Raw genomic sequence first — 12,198 nt, 5'->3', positions numbered from 1 at the left:
ACCGTCTAGGGAAGAATATTTTCTTCCATGCAAATAAATGGAACACCCATACATAGGCTGTTTCAGTAGCTTCTCTCAGTGGCCACCTCTGCAAAGTACTGTTCCAGGTGCCCAATGACAAAGATGGCCAGGTAGCCCCACCATACTAAAGTTGACGTGGAAAAAGTTTAGATTGTAAACTTGGTGAGGGGTGTGCCCTCACCAGGTTCCCTCTGGATCGATGATTTCTGTAGAAATTGTAAATGCCCCAATTCTCTAATGTATTGTGGCTTTGAAGCCTCACCCTCACGGGGGCCTAATTCAACATTTGGCAATCCATTGGAGTATGTGATACTTGGCATTTTCATTGCTTCATTATTTAAAGGGCAATTCATTATGTGCAATGGAAACAAATAAAACTCTATTTCTGACATTTCTAAATCTGAACCCTGAACTCTCAATAAACCTTCCAGTCTCAAAATAATTATTTAAGCAAAGCCCTGGTGTATTCACTCTAAACCATTGAGTAGCGCTCCTAATGGTTGGTGATGCAATCTCTGATGCTCAGACTTGCGCATTGGAACTTCCCCGAAGAATATTAAATAGTCCCCCACGCTACAACCCATTAAAGGCAATCTTGTTCTCACAGGCCTCAATCAAATTTGCACAGCAATTAGTCCTGCACAGGGTTTGATACATTTCTTAATTATAAAACAACTTTGTACTCTATTGGCCCTTTCAGATGGGTTAAGAGAACATTAATTACCTCCTCCTGAGACATCAAAGAGTTGTTTTTTTTTTTTTTTTAATCCCCCTCTTAGGGCTGAATAAAGCAAGACGTGCGGAGGAACTAACATCTACTGAGCACCTACTATGCGTTAAGTTCTGTTTGGGGTGATTCACACGTGCGTAAATAAGCCTATAGGTAAATTATCAATCCTGTTTGGCAGATGAGAAGAACACACTGGAAAGAGATTACCTGTGGTTGGTCACATTGCTAGGAAGTCGGCCCGCCTGCCAGTCAAGTTTTATATCAAAAGTGAGTTAGATTGAGGATGACTTTACCCCCCCCCCCTTTTTTTTAATGACTTGTTACCGTCCATCACCAATTTTTGAGCACCTTCTGTATGCCAGGGAGCTAGGTGCGGTGAAGAATAAAATGACTAGGTCCTTGTTCCCAGGGCAGACGACAAACAAAAAATTTCTGGGTCCTGCGTCCATCATGCCAGCCCGAGGGCCCCGGGGCTACACGGCGAGGAGCAAAAGGTTCAGCCCTGGTGGGTGGGTGCGGCCCCCGGCAGTTGGCGCAATCAGAGGTGGGGCTCCCGGGATCTGGATCCCGGGAAATCGCCGCCCCTCCCTTTCACCTTTGGTTCTAGGCATCACCCGGAGAAGGAAGTGAAGACGTATCCGGAACCATCCAGCCTGGAAACGCACCTAGGCATTCCCGAGCCCCTGGCCTCGGCGTCAGAAAACGCCAACCGCTCTCTTCCCTCCCTCCGACTTGGGCATTTCAGCCCCGCGCCCTCCGCGGCATCCCTCCCCCACCTCCAGCCAGTCGAGATTTGTTTTCACTGCAATCTCCCTAAATTGCTCATTTCATAAGACCTGCAGGAAAAAGTCAGGAAATGAGGTTTAGAGGAAGACGGAGGAGGAGAGTCGGGGGCCGGGAGGGGAAGCCGGCGGGGGAAAGCGAACTATGGGAGAGCGAGTCTTTCATTATCGCGACCTGTTAGGCGCACATCCTCTCGCTCTCCGCGCGCCACCCTCTCGCTGGATGCGAGCCATCCTCCGGGCTAATGAGCAGAGCGCAGGAGATAACTAATCCTAATGCAATTACCGCTCGCCATTACACTGATAGGTTGGAGGCGCTCCCCGTGTGCCCCCCAGCCGGAGACCGGCTCGTGCAGATGTGCCTGCGCCTCCCGCCCTAGACGTTTTGACAGCTGTATACGGTGCCGGGCCCCCTCCCCCTGCCGGCATCCCGGGAGAGTGATCTTGGTACAGCCAGTCCCCCGGCAGCCCGGCGGAGGTGAAATGCAATCGTAGCAGCTGGAGGGGAGCGGGGCCCGGCCGCGCGCTGGCCGCGGGGCGCGGCGCGGGGCGGGCGGGCGGGCGCGCGGGGCCGCCCCCTCCCGGGCCCCCTTCCACCCCCCCCCCCCCCACTGCCCGCACCCCCGCCCCCGCCCCGCCGCTTCCGGAGAGCCCGGGCGGCTCTTACCGCGCGCCGGCCGGGCCCTCTCCTGGCCGAGCTCGCGCTCCCGTGATAGGGGGATGGTTTGCAGCACACATGTTCCTTTGTTTGGCCCGGCCACGTGCTCTGTTTGCACAGCAGCATGTGGTACCACTGGAGGAAATCGAACCAACACTGAAAGTTCAAGGAACAGCCAAGCTCTGCTGGGAAGCGGCTGGGCCAGGGCCGGGTGGAGGGATGGAGCGGGAGGCAGGCCCGGCTCCCTCGCGGAGAGGCCCAGGCGGAGCGAAGGGGGGATGCGGTTGAGGAATGTTCTGGGTGAAGGGGACTGCGGGTCTCCGCAGAGCACGCGCGCGGTTGGGGGGGGGGGGGACTTTCTGCAGTCGCCGGCCAGCCCTGCCTGGGGTGGGACGTGGACTTTGATTATGATACTCATCTCTTGAATTTACAAGAGCTTCATGGCTGATAAAGGCTTCTCACAACCTCCATCTCAATCCTTACAAAAACATACGATGCTAAAGTGCCTCCCCTTCTTGGGGGGAGAGGGAGAGAGGGGAAAGGCCGCAACCCCTGAACTCTTGACCGAGTGGTCTGACCCTCCAGGCGGCCAGTGAGTCAGCCCCAACTATGATGGCAAAATGCATAAGACAGTGATCATTTGTCCCTCTCCCTCTTGCTCCCTCTCCTTCCCTCCCTCTTTCCCTCTCCCCTCTCTCCCTCTCCCTCTCCCCTCTCTCTCTCTCATTACCGAACAATATACATTTGTGGTTAAAAAACTTTTAAGCAATTCATAAATGTGTGAAACATAAGTGTACAATGTAAAAAGGGAAAGTTTTCCAAATCCAATTTCCCAAATATAGTCATGGTTAAGATTTTCAGCCATTTTCTCATTTTTCCACGCATGCCTGAACATAGTTTTGCAGTTTATAAATGCTTGCGTCTTTTTTTAAAAGAAAAAAAGGAGGGGGGATCTTACTACACATGCCATTGAGCTAAATCCGTTCGATTTAACACTGAATCAAGAAATACATCTTTCCCAAGCAGAATATATTCATCTAGACCATTGTTCTTTTTAACAGCTGCATAGTATTTCCTTATATGAATGTATCATTATTTAATTGCATAATCAGATGGTTTTCCATTTTTGTTTATTTTTAAAACGCCAAACTAGGGGCGCCTGGGTGGCGCAGTCGGTTAAGCGTCCGATTCAGCCAGGTCACGATCTCGCGGTCTGTGAGTTCGAGCCCCGCGTCGGGCTCTGGGCTGATGGCTCAGAGCTTGGAGCCTGTTTCCGATTCTGTGTCTCCCTCTCTCTCTGCCCCTCCCCCGTTCATGCTCTGTCTCTCTCTGTCCCAAAAATAAATAAACGTTGGAAAAAAAATTTAAAAAAAAAAAACGCCAAACTAAACATATGACATACATGAATATACATCTTATGTGAATATATATCCGTATATAAATATATACTGTGTATTGTCAAAGTATTATTTTAGGATGAGTTCCTAAAATTTCTAATTCAAAGCAGTGTTTTGAATCAAAGGTAAGGCACGTCTTAAATTTCAACAGATATGGCCAAATTGTTCAATAAAAATGTTACACTGATGTACAATGCATGTAACAAAGTTGACTATAAAGTGTTTGACTTTACTGTATGAAACCTAACTGCCTTCCACTCATACCTGACCTGAACATTTATACATTTTTTTCAATTCTTGCTAATTCAACAGGATAAAAATCTAATGTTTTAAAAAGTGAACTTGAGAATATTTATTATAATATGTTTACTGACTGCTTTTTTTTTCTTCTATGAGTTGTATCTTTAGCCCGTTTTTCTATTGGTTTACTTATCTTTTCTTATTGACTTGAAGAAATTCCTTTGAATGCTTTGCAAAGATTTCTCCCAGTTCATTTTTTACCTTTCGATTCTTGTAATACAGAAATGTTAAATGCTTAATGTAGTCAAATTGGTCAATCATGATGGCTTATAGGTTTCATGCTATGCTTAGAAAAACTTTTTCAAACCTCCAGAAAATGAAAATACTCTCCTATATTTTCTTTTAACATTTTTATGATTGTTTCTGTATTTTATTTAGCAGATTTTTATTCAGCAAGTCACATACACCAGAGGCTCTTTGAAGCTGGATATGTAGGGTGCCTGGGTGGCTCAGTCGATTAAGCATCCGACTCTTGGTTTGGGCTCCAGTCATGATCTCGCGGTTCATGAGTTTAAGTCCCACATTGGGCCCTATGCTGAGAGTATGGTGCCTACTTGGGATTCTCTCTCTCTCCCTCTCTCTTTCCCTCCCCTGTTCACTCTCTTTGTCTCTCTCTAAATAAATTAATTTTAAAATTTTTTAAAAAAATAGAAGCTGGACATGTACACATAGTTCCTAAATTCATGGAGTTATATTCCAGAGTTGGAGACAGACAATAAGCAAATGAATGAATAAGCAATTACAAAATTCAAAGCACTATGACAAATTAATGGAGAATAACAGAGAGCATGATTACAAAAGGCAAAATTTAAACAAGGCTCTGAAAGACGAGCAATAGCCAGTCATTGAGGTGAAGATCATTCCAGGCAGAAGAAAAGGCCCAGAGGAGGAAAAGAACTTGGACTTTTTTTAGGAACTTAAAGGAGGCCAATGTGACGTTAATACTGTGAGCAATGTAGTGAGTCAGAAGATAAAGGGCCTTATAGACCAAGATGAAGGTGAAATTAATGGGTGCGTTGAAGACCCAGGTAAGGAATCAATTTTATTCTAAGTGCAGTGGGACACCACTGAATAGATTAAGGTGAAAAAGTATCTGACGTATCTGAGTTATTTAAAAGAATGTTCAGGCTTTCTTGAGAATGATGTAAAGGAGGTAAGAGATGAAGCAGGGATCCAGGAAGGAGTCTGAGGGAAAGGATGCTGGCTTATTGGATAATGATCAGGGTAGATAGGGAGAGGGGAAGATTCAAGAACCATCTGAGAGGACATTGACATGACTTGTTGATGGAGCAGATGTGGGTGATAAGGGAGAAGTAAGAATCATCTTGACCTCTACGTTCTAGTTTGAGTGATTAGGTGGGTGGCGGTGCTATTTCTTGAGAAGTATAGATTGGAGAAAGATGGGGGGGGGCAGGGAGTCCAACAATCACTTTCAGTGATTATCATGAGTTTGAGATTATCATGAGACATTCAAGTGGATTTACCAGGTAGGTACAAGTTGACCAGCGGTGCAACATTGGAGCTGGGGAGAGAAGACTAGGTAGGAGGTAAAAATTTGGAAACTGCTGGCCGTTATGCACCTGAGTCCAGGAGCAGAGTATAGAGAGAAGAGCAGAGGCCCTGACTATGAGCCCTGAAGAACTCAAGAGTGTTTGGGAGTTGAACTAAGAAGCAGCCATCAATGTAGACCGAAGAGCATCCATTACAGTTGACAGCAAAGACCTTTACTGATGATATTGGCAAGAACGGTGTTAGGAGAAAAAGGAGGGATTTAGTGGAATAAGAAGTTGTAATCTGAGAACCATGGCAACTCCCTGAGAGAAAACTGAGAATTTCATGGGAGACTTCTGTAGATATACAGCCTTCATCAGGTGTTTCTCAAATTTTGCTGTGCATTAGACTCACCTAGTTAAACGTACAGTTGCCTGCGTCCCAACCCCAGAGCCTGACCCTGTGGTCCCAGGGCCAAAATTTTAATTCAGTTCTTCAGACGACTCTGATACATAGCAAAGTTTGAGAATCGCTGCCTGAACCCAAGGCTTCTCAAAATGGAATTTCAGATTCTACGTCTGAGGGAGAGAGGGAAGATGGAAGGACAGAAGGCCTTTCGGTATCTTTCAGATCATATCACATAAGCAAGCTGCCTACTTATACTTTTATGAAAACAGTGACCGTACAGAAAAATACATCACTTGGCCTTACATTGAGGTGTTTTAACCTGAAAATAAATTAGACTCACTGCATACAAGCTGAACTCCCTACTTCCCCTGCCTGTTTGTTATATCCAAAGATATAACAGAGTTGTTGACTCAAATAGCACTCACAGGTGAAATTCCACCACCCCCCCCTTCTTTATTTTAATCAAGACCTACCCAGAATTCAAAAATGTCTCGTATTCCATCGTTCTTCTAACCGACTAGATGGTCTAAGACTGAGACCATCTCCTTAAAGGCAAATCAGCCTCTGGTTTGGGAATTCGGTCACCTCCCTTTGATTCAGCAACCCCACTCCAGGCAAGCACTTTTACGTACATTAATGAATCCTCGGATGAACCTTTTGAGGCAATTACTTTTATTTCTAGTTTATGGATGAACAACTGTGACTAGAATAAATGGAGCTGAAATAAGTTATTAAAGATGTCTCAAAAATAGCATTCCTTGGCTCTGTGTAGACCTGACGGTCTTATCCCTATTATGGAAGGAAATATGGGTGGTTCATTGCCCATGTGATTCTGGTATTTGTCTTTCCTGCCACTCTTGGCCCTGCTGTGTAGATCAGATTATTAACAGCCCAGGCTCCACTATCAGCTGGATTTTTATTCTTTGCCAACGTGGACGAGGAACACGTTGTCATGAAGTACATGAGCATGAGCTCTAGGGTTCAAACCCTGGCTCTGCCCCTTTGTAACTCAGTATCCTTGGACAAGTCATGTAGCCTCTGCAGGCTTCATTGTCCTCATGTGAAAATCAAAGGGCTCTCAAAAAAGACGTTGTATTAAATGATATATATCTCAATATTCAGTAACGATTATTTATAACAAACCCCATTACAGCCCTCAGTCAAACCCCAATCTTGCCCAAATGCCCCATAGGATATATTCCTAAAATATTTTGGGGGGAAGGTACTGCTATTTCTTATTCCTCTCTAACCCCTGATGGTGTTATTTCAACCATGTTCTGCCTCTCTTCTGAGTTCCTCATAGCCACCCGCCTTCATAAGCTCTTCGTTTGGGTCCTGAAAGAGAAGCTGTGTTCAACCTCATTTCTTTCTAAACCCAGCATCAATATAGACCCAGTTACCCAGGAAAATTGAGGAAATGGAAGAACTTTGCCAAAATTAACCAACTTCATAATGAAAACATATTCAAACCTCTAACATCTAAAAATACAATCTTTTCCACAACATCCCTGCTCCCTTGTCGTGTCAATAATGGTTGGGTACTTCTGGAGTTGGAAAACTCCAGAACATTCCATAGCTCTAGCTAGCAGAAATGTCTTCCTAATGTCCATTAAAATCTCTGTCCTATAGTTTTCATCCTACCCTTAAGGACCATGAAGAACTTAGCCTATCAAATATCTAGCAAAAGTTGGGAGAGCCTTCTTGAGTCTTCTCTCTCCCAGTTACATATTCCCAGTTACCCCTTCCATAACAAGGTTTCTGGTTTCTCCATCATCATGTCTGCCATCCCCAAATACATTATTCATCTCTTCCCCTCGCGAAGTGGGCTACCCCAAAACTAAATGCAAAGTGGGGTCTAACCAGCACAGAAAGCAGGTTTATCCCAACTGTGTTTTTTCTTTTCTTTTCTTTTCTTTTCTTTTCTTTTCTTTTCTTTTCTTTTCTTTCTTTTCTTTTCTTTTTTTTAATATTTATTGACTTTTGAAAGAGAGACAGAGACAGAGTGTGAGCAGGGGAGGGGCGGAGACAGAGAGGGGGACACAGAATCCGAAACAGGCCCCAGGCTCTGAGCTGTCAGCACAGAGCCCGGCGTGGGGCTCCACCTCACGAACAGTGAGATCGTGACCCGAGCTGAAGTCGGATGCTCGACCGACTGAGCCACCCAGGCGCCCCTACCCCGCCTCTGTTCTAAACCCAGATTCCTTTACCCAGTTAACATGATAGGCATTTAGATACCCCCCCAAGATTCGTAAGGTGGAAGTGAGGTGAAATCCATTTTCCTACATTCTGCTGTTGCCACTAGCAAAGGACAGCAGTGGAGACTGGGATTATTCTGCAACAGAATCAAGTTTCCTGATCACCAGCTTTAAGGGTCATAGAGACAACTATGAAGACATCTGGAGCGGCTACCTGATTCCAGGGGTAGCCTCCTGATTCCTCTCTGATTGACACTCCCTGGGTGGACCAATCGCCCAGTTTTATTCCTGGAGGCCCACCCTACCGTGTGATCCTGCAGCACATCCAACAATTCCAGAGGCACCCAAGTCCTTGTATTAAATCTCTTACTGCTTAAATGGATGCAGTGCCTTCCGTTCCCTGCAATGGCGTGCTAACAATTTGGGCCAATGAAGATCTCAGAAGACAGAAAACATTATAGCAACTTAAAGTGTTGCTTTGGGAGCGCCTGGATGGCTCAGTTGGTTGAGCGTCCGACTCTTGATTTCAGCTCAGGTCATGATCCCAGGGTCATGGGATGGAACCCTGTGTTGGGCTCCATGCTGAGCGTGGAACGTGCTTAGGATTCTCTCTCTCTCTCTCTCTCTCCTCTATGCCTGCCCCCCACTCACACTCGCTTGCTCTCTCTCTCTCTCTCTCAAATTAAAAACAAATAAAATTTAAAAAAAATAAGAATAAATCAATAAAATGTCGCTTTGTACTCACATGTATGTGATCCCCATGGGACCGGAGCTGGACGGGCTGATGGTTGGACCTGTGGGTAGATGAACATGGGAAACACTATCCATGGGTTTATCCCATAAACTCACAGGGTACCAACACTGATTCCATCTATATTATTGATTGAAATATCTAGTTTGTCCACAATTCTAAACCCTGCTGTTTCGGCCAGGACTTGTGGTCACAAGGGACAGAAACACAACTCAAAACAACTTAAGCAAAAGAGGGGGGGATTAATAATAATCCAACAGCATAAAAGGCAGGGGCAGACATGGCCTTAGGGACAACTAAACCAAGGATCAAATGTTCTAAAAGGTCTCTCTGTTCATCTCTCATTTCTGCTTCCCTCCGAACATTAGATTTATTCTCTCAAACTATCTTACCTAACAGACTGGCATTTATGGCTGCTGGCTACTCCAACTTTGTATCCCAAATGCTCTAAAACCAGAGGTGTAAATAAAGGCCCTCTTCTCCCAACCGAAATTTGAAAAATCCCCCGACAAAAATTCTGAACATGGTTTTGGATCTTTTGCCCATCCCTTGGACCAATCACTGTGGTCTGTGAGTGAGGTACTAGGAACGGCCCGCCTGGACCACGTGATCACCACAATCGCCCTGTGGCCAGGGGTGCAGAGTTCATTGGCGAGGGACAGCAGGAGAATAGGCACTGATCGGACAGCAATATTCACCCCCAGTACGGAACCGATCTGAATGACTCGCCAACTGCAGCTGTTAGGCTTTTCATTTTTTTTTAAGTGTATTTATTTATTTTTGAGAGGGGTAGAGGGGCAGCGAGAGGAGAGAGAGTGAATCCCAAGCAGGCTTGCATTGCCAGCACGGAGTCTGATGCGGGGTTCGAACCCACAAAACGTGAGATCGTGACCTGAGCCAAAATCAAGAGTCGGTTGCTTATTCGACTAAACCCCAGGTGTCCCAGCTGTTGTTAGGCTTTTGGATGCTAACTCTTCTCAGAGGATTTAAAACCACCGACCTAACCACTACATTGAGAAGTCCAAGGAACACGTTTCTGAAAGATTTCGTCCATGGAGGATTTTGAAAATAAGGCACTTAGCTCAAAGTCAGTTATTTGGCTATATCAAACATTCAGAATCTAGAAATAGGAAAAAATAAATAAACAGCCTTTGAATAGTTACGAGAGATGTTTTAAAAATCAAGTTGTAGTGATGTTGGAAAGTTCTGGAAATACGACACTGGTCATGGTTATACAACATTGTGAATGTACTTAATGCCACCAAATTATAAACTTAAAAATGGCTAAAATATTAAATCTTACGCATATTTTACCACATAAAAAAATAAAGCTATGTATCGAATTCATTTATCCACTCATGAATTCGCTTAGTCACCATTTATGTTACTTTGGTCTCAGAGGATCTAGAATGTAGGGACATACCTATGGAATAATGGGATCAAAAATGGTAGGATTTGGAACGATCCTCAATGCTCTCAGCCCACCAAGAAGAAACCCTTTGTGCCACTTAATTCTTGCGTTAAAAAGTGTTAGCCCAGACCATCTAGTTAATCCTCCACTTGTCACTAAAGAGCATTTCACTCCATCCATCCAGGACACCTAATTCATCCCAGACACAGATGCTTCACCTAGTTTAGAAACATCACTGACAGTAATTGCTCTCCCCCGGCTTCATAAGCAAAACCTAGGTGTGGCCCAGACTGGAAAGAAACACTCATGTGAAGGATGTTAGTACAACGCCCCCACTCCCTGCCACGTCATAATGAGCCAGGAGGTATTTTCCTCTCAACTTATAGAAGCTCATTTAAAACAAAAATGAAGACCTTCCATACTCTTAACCTTAAGAACCTGAGACTGTGCTATAAGAACAAAAAGGAGGGCATAATGTTTTTTCTTCCCCAAATAACAGGCAATGCTGAGCTCAGAGAATGCTAAGATGAACTGATAGACCCTTCCAGGGACCATTTGAAGTTTTAGAAACAGAGATTAGAAATCAAGTACCATGTGTCCGTTTCCCTCTACCCCGGCGCTAGGCTTTCAGATAAGCATTCGTTTCTCCATGAGACAGAGGCTGTCATGGAAAAGCTACTCTGCCAGAAAGAATTTAGGACACTTGTACAGAACTGGGCTAAATCAGAGATATTCTCCGGTCAGCTGGCCATAATCTGCCATTTTCAGATCTCTTGAAACTGAAAAGATGTTGTGGTTGATGGTTGATTCACATGACAAGGAAACAAGAAAGTGGGTGGGATGAGGAATGAAGTAAAAACTCCCATTATGCATTCCTTTAATAGGTATTTATGGAAGGCTCAATACACGCCAGGCTGATGTTACAGTTAGTTATCTATTACTATGCAATAAGCTATCTCAAAATGTAGTTGCTTCGGCAGCAATTTAATTTTGCTCATGAGTTTTGAGAGTCAAGGATTTGGGAATGGTTGAGCTGGATGCACTTGGCATTTGTTGGCGTGGTGAGCTGGAGGGTTTACTTCGAAGGTGGCATCTTCCCTCAAATGTCTAGAACCTCAGGGCTCCTTGGCCATTCTCTATCTCTCTCTGCCTCTCTACATCTGTTTCTCTATCTTGCTCTCTCATTCCCCCTCCCACCTTCCCCCACAGGATGTGTCATATTCTGAGGCTTCTCCACTTTGCTTGGATTTTTCACAACATGGCTATCTCACAGTATTTGTAGTCCTTATGAGATGACTAACTTCACCGTGGCAAGTGTTCCAAGAAACCCAACTGGAAGCCTTAGAAGTCCCTGCACATCACTTCTACCACATTTTCTTAGTCAAAGTGAATCATTAAAGCCCACCCAGATTCAAAGTGAGGGAAGGAATAGGCTTCACTTTTCCACAGGGGGTGTGGCACGCAGATACAGGAAGGGAAGGACTTGATGGTGGCCATCTTGAAGAGAAACGACCACATATAGATAAGGATCTAGATACAGTCTGTCCTCCCAGAAAGAATGGATGATACAAACAAGTAAACAGGCCCTTACAATGATACAAAAGGTATACTGTGGAATAGGAATAGGAGTTGAAGGAGAACCCAGCTCAGACTTGAGAGGTCAAGAAAGGATTTCTGGAGTAGAAAATATTTAACGTGAGACCTGGGCCAAGCTTGAGGTGGTTGTGCCAAAGGGAGGACAGAAGAGACAGTGTTCTAAGTTGAGAACAATGTTCTAGAAGACCCAGGAAAAAAGAGAGAAAGAGCATTTGCGTAAAAACAACCCTGAAATACCCCCAATATGTCAGAACAGTAGGGTGAAAAGATATGAATGTTGAAAGATGAAATTGAAGAGAAAAAAGAAAAACGAACATAAATCCCCACTCTTTTCTATGTAAAGGTAGATATGCGTTAAAAATACGCTCTTAGAGCAGTGCCTGGGTAGTTCAGTCCATTAAACCTCTGACTTTTGATTTTGGCTCAGGTCATGATCTCATGGTTGTGAGATCGAGCCC

At 44.7% G+C, this 12,198-nt stretch overlaps 2 long non-coding RNA genes across 2 annotated transcripts in view; both read right to left on the bottom strand.

Annotated features, from left to right (window-relative positions):
• LOC109491849 overlaps positions 1–2,704 on the bottom strand; it is a 209,674-nt gene extending 206,970 nt beyond the window's left edge. Inside the window, exon 1 of the long non-coding RNA XR_002736121.2 lies at positions 2,201–2,704. This is a non-coding gene — a long non-coding RNA (uncharacterized LOC109491849). The remainder of the gene's footprint in view (positions 1–2,200) is intronic.
• A 5,940-nt stretch (positions 2,705–8,644) lies between these two features.
• Positions 8,645–12,198, bottom strand: part of LOC109491848 — a 37,591-nt gene continuing 34,037 nt past the window's right edge. Inside the window, exon 5 of the long non-coding RNA XR_002735988.2 lies at positions 8,645–8,776. This is a non-coding gene — a long non-coding RNA (uncharacterized LOC109491848). The remainder of the gene's footprint in view (positions 8,777–12,198) is intronic.

This window comes from Felis catus, chromosome D1 (genome assembly GCF_018350175.1).
Source record: "Felis catus isolate Fca126 chromosome D1, F.catus_Fca126_mat1.0, whole genome shotgun sequence".
Lineage (NCBI taxonomy): Eukaryota > Metazoa > Chordata > Mammalia > Carnivora > Felidae > Felis > Felis catus.
The sequence above is the reverse complement of the archived record's forward strand: the minus strand, read 5'-3'. Positions and strand labels throughout refer to the sequence as shown.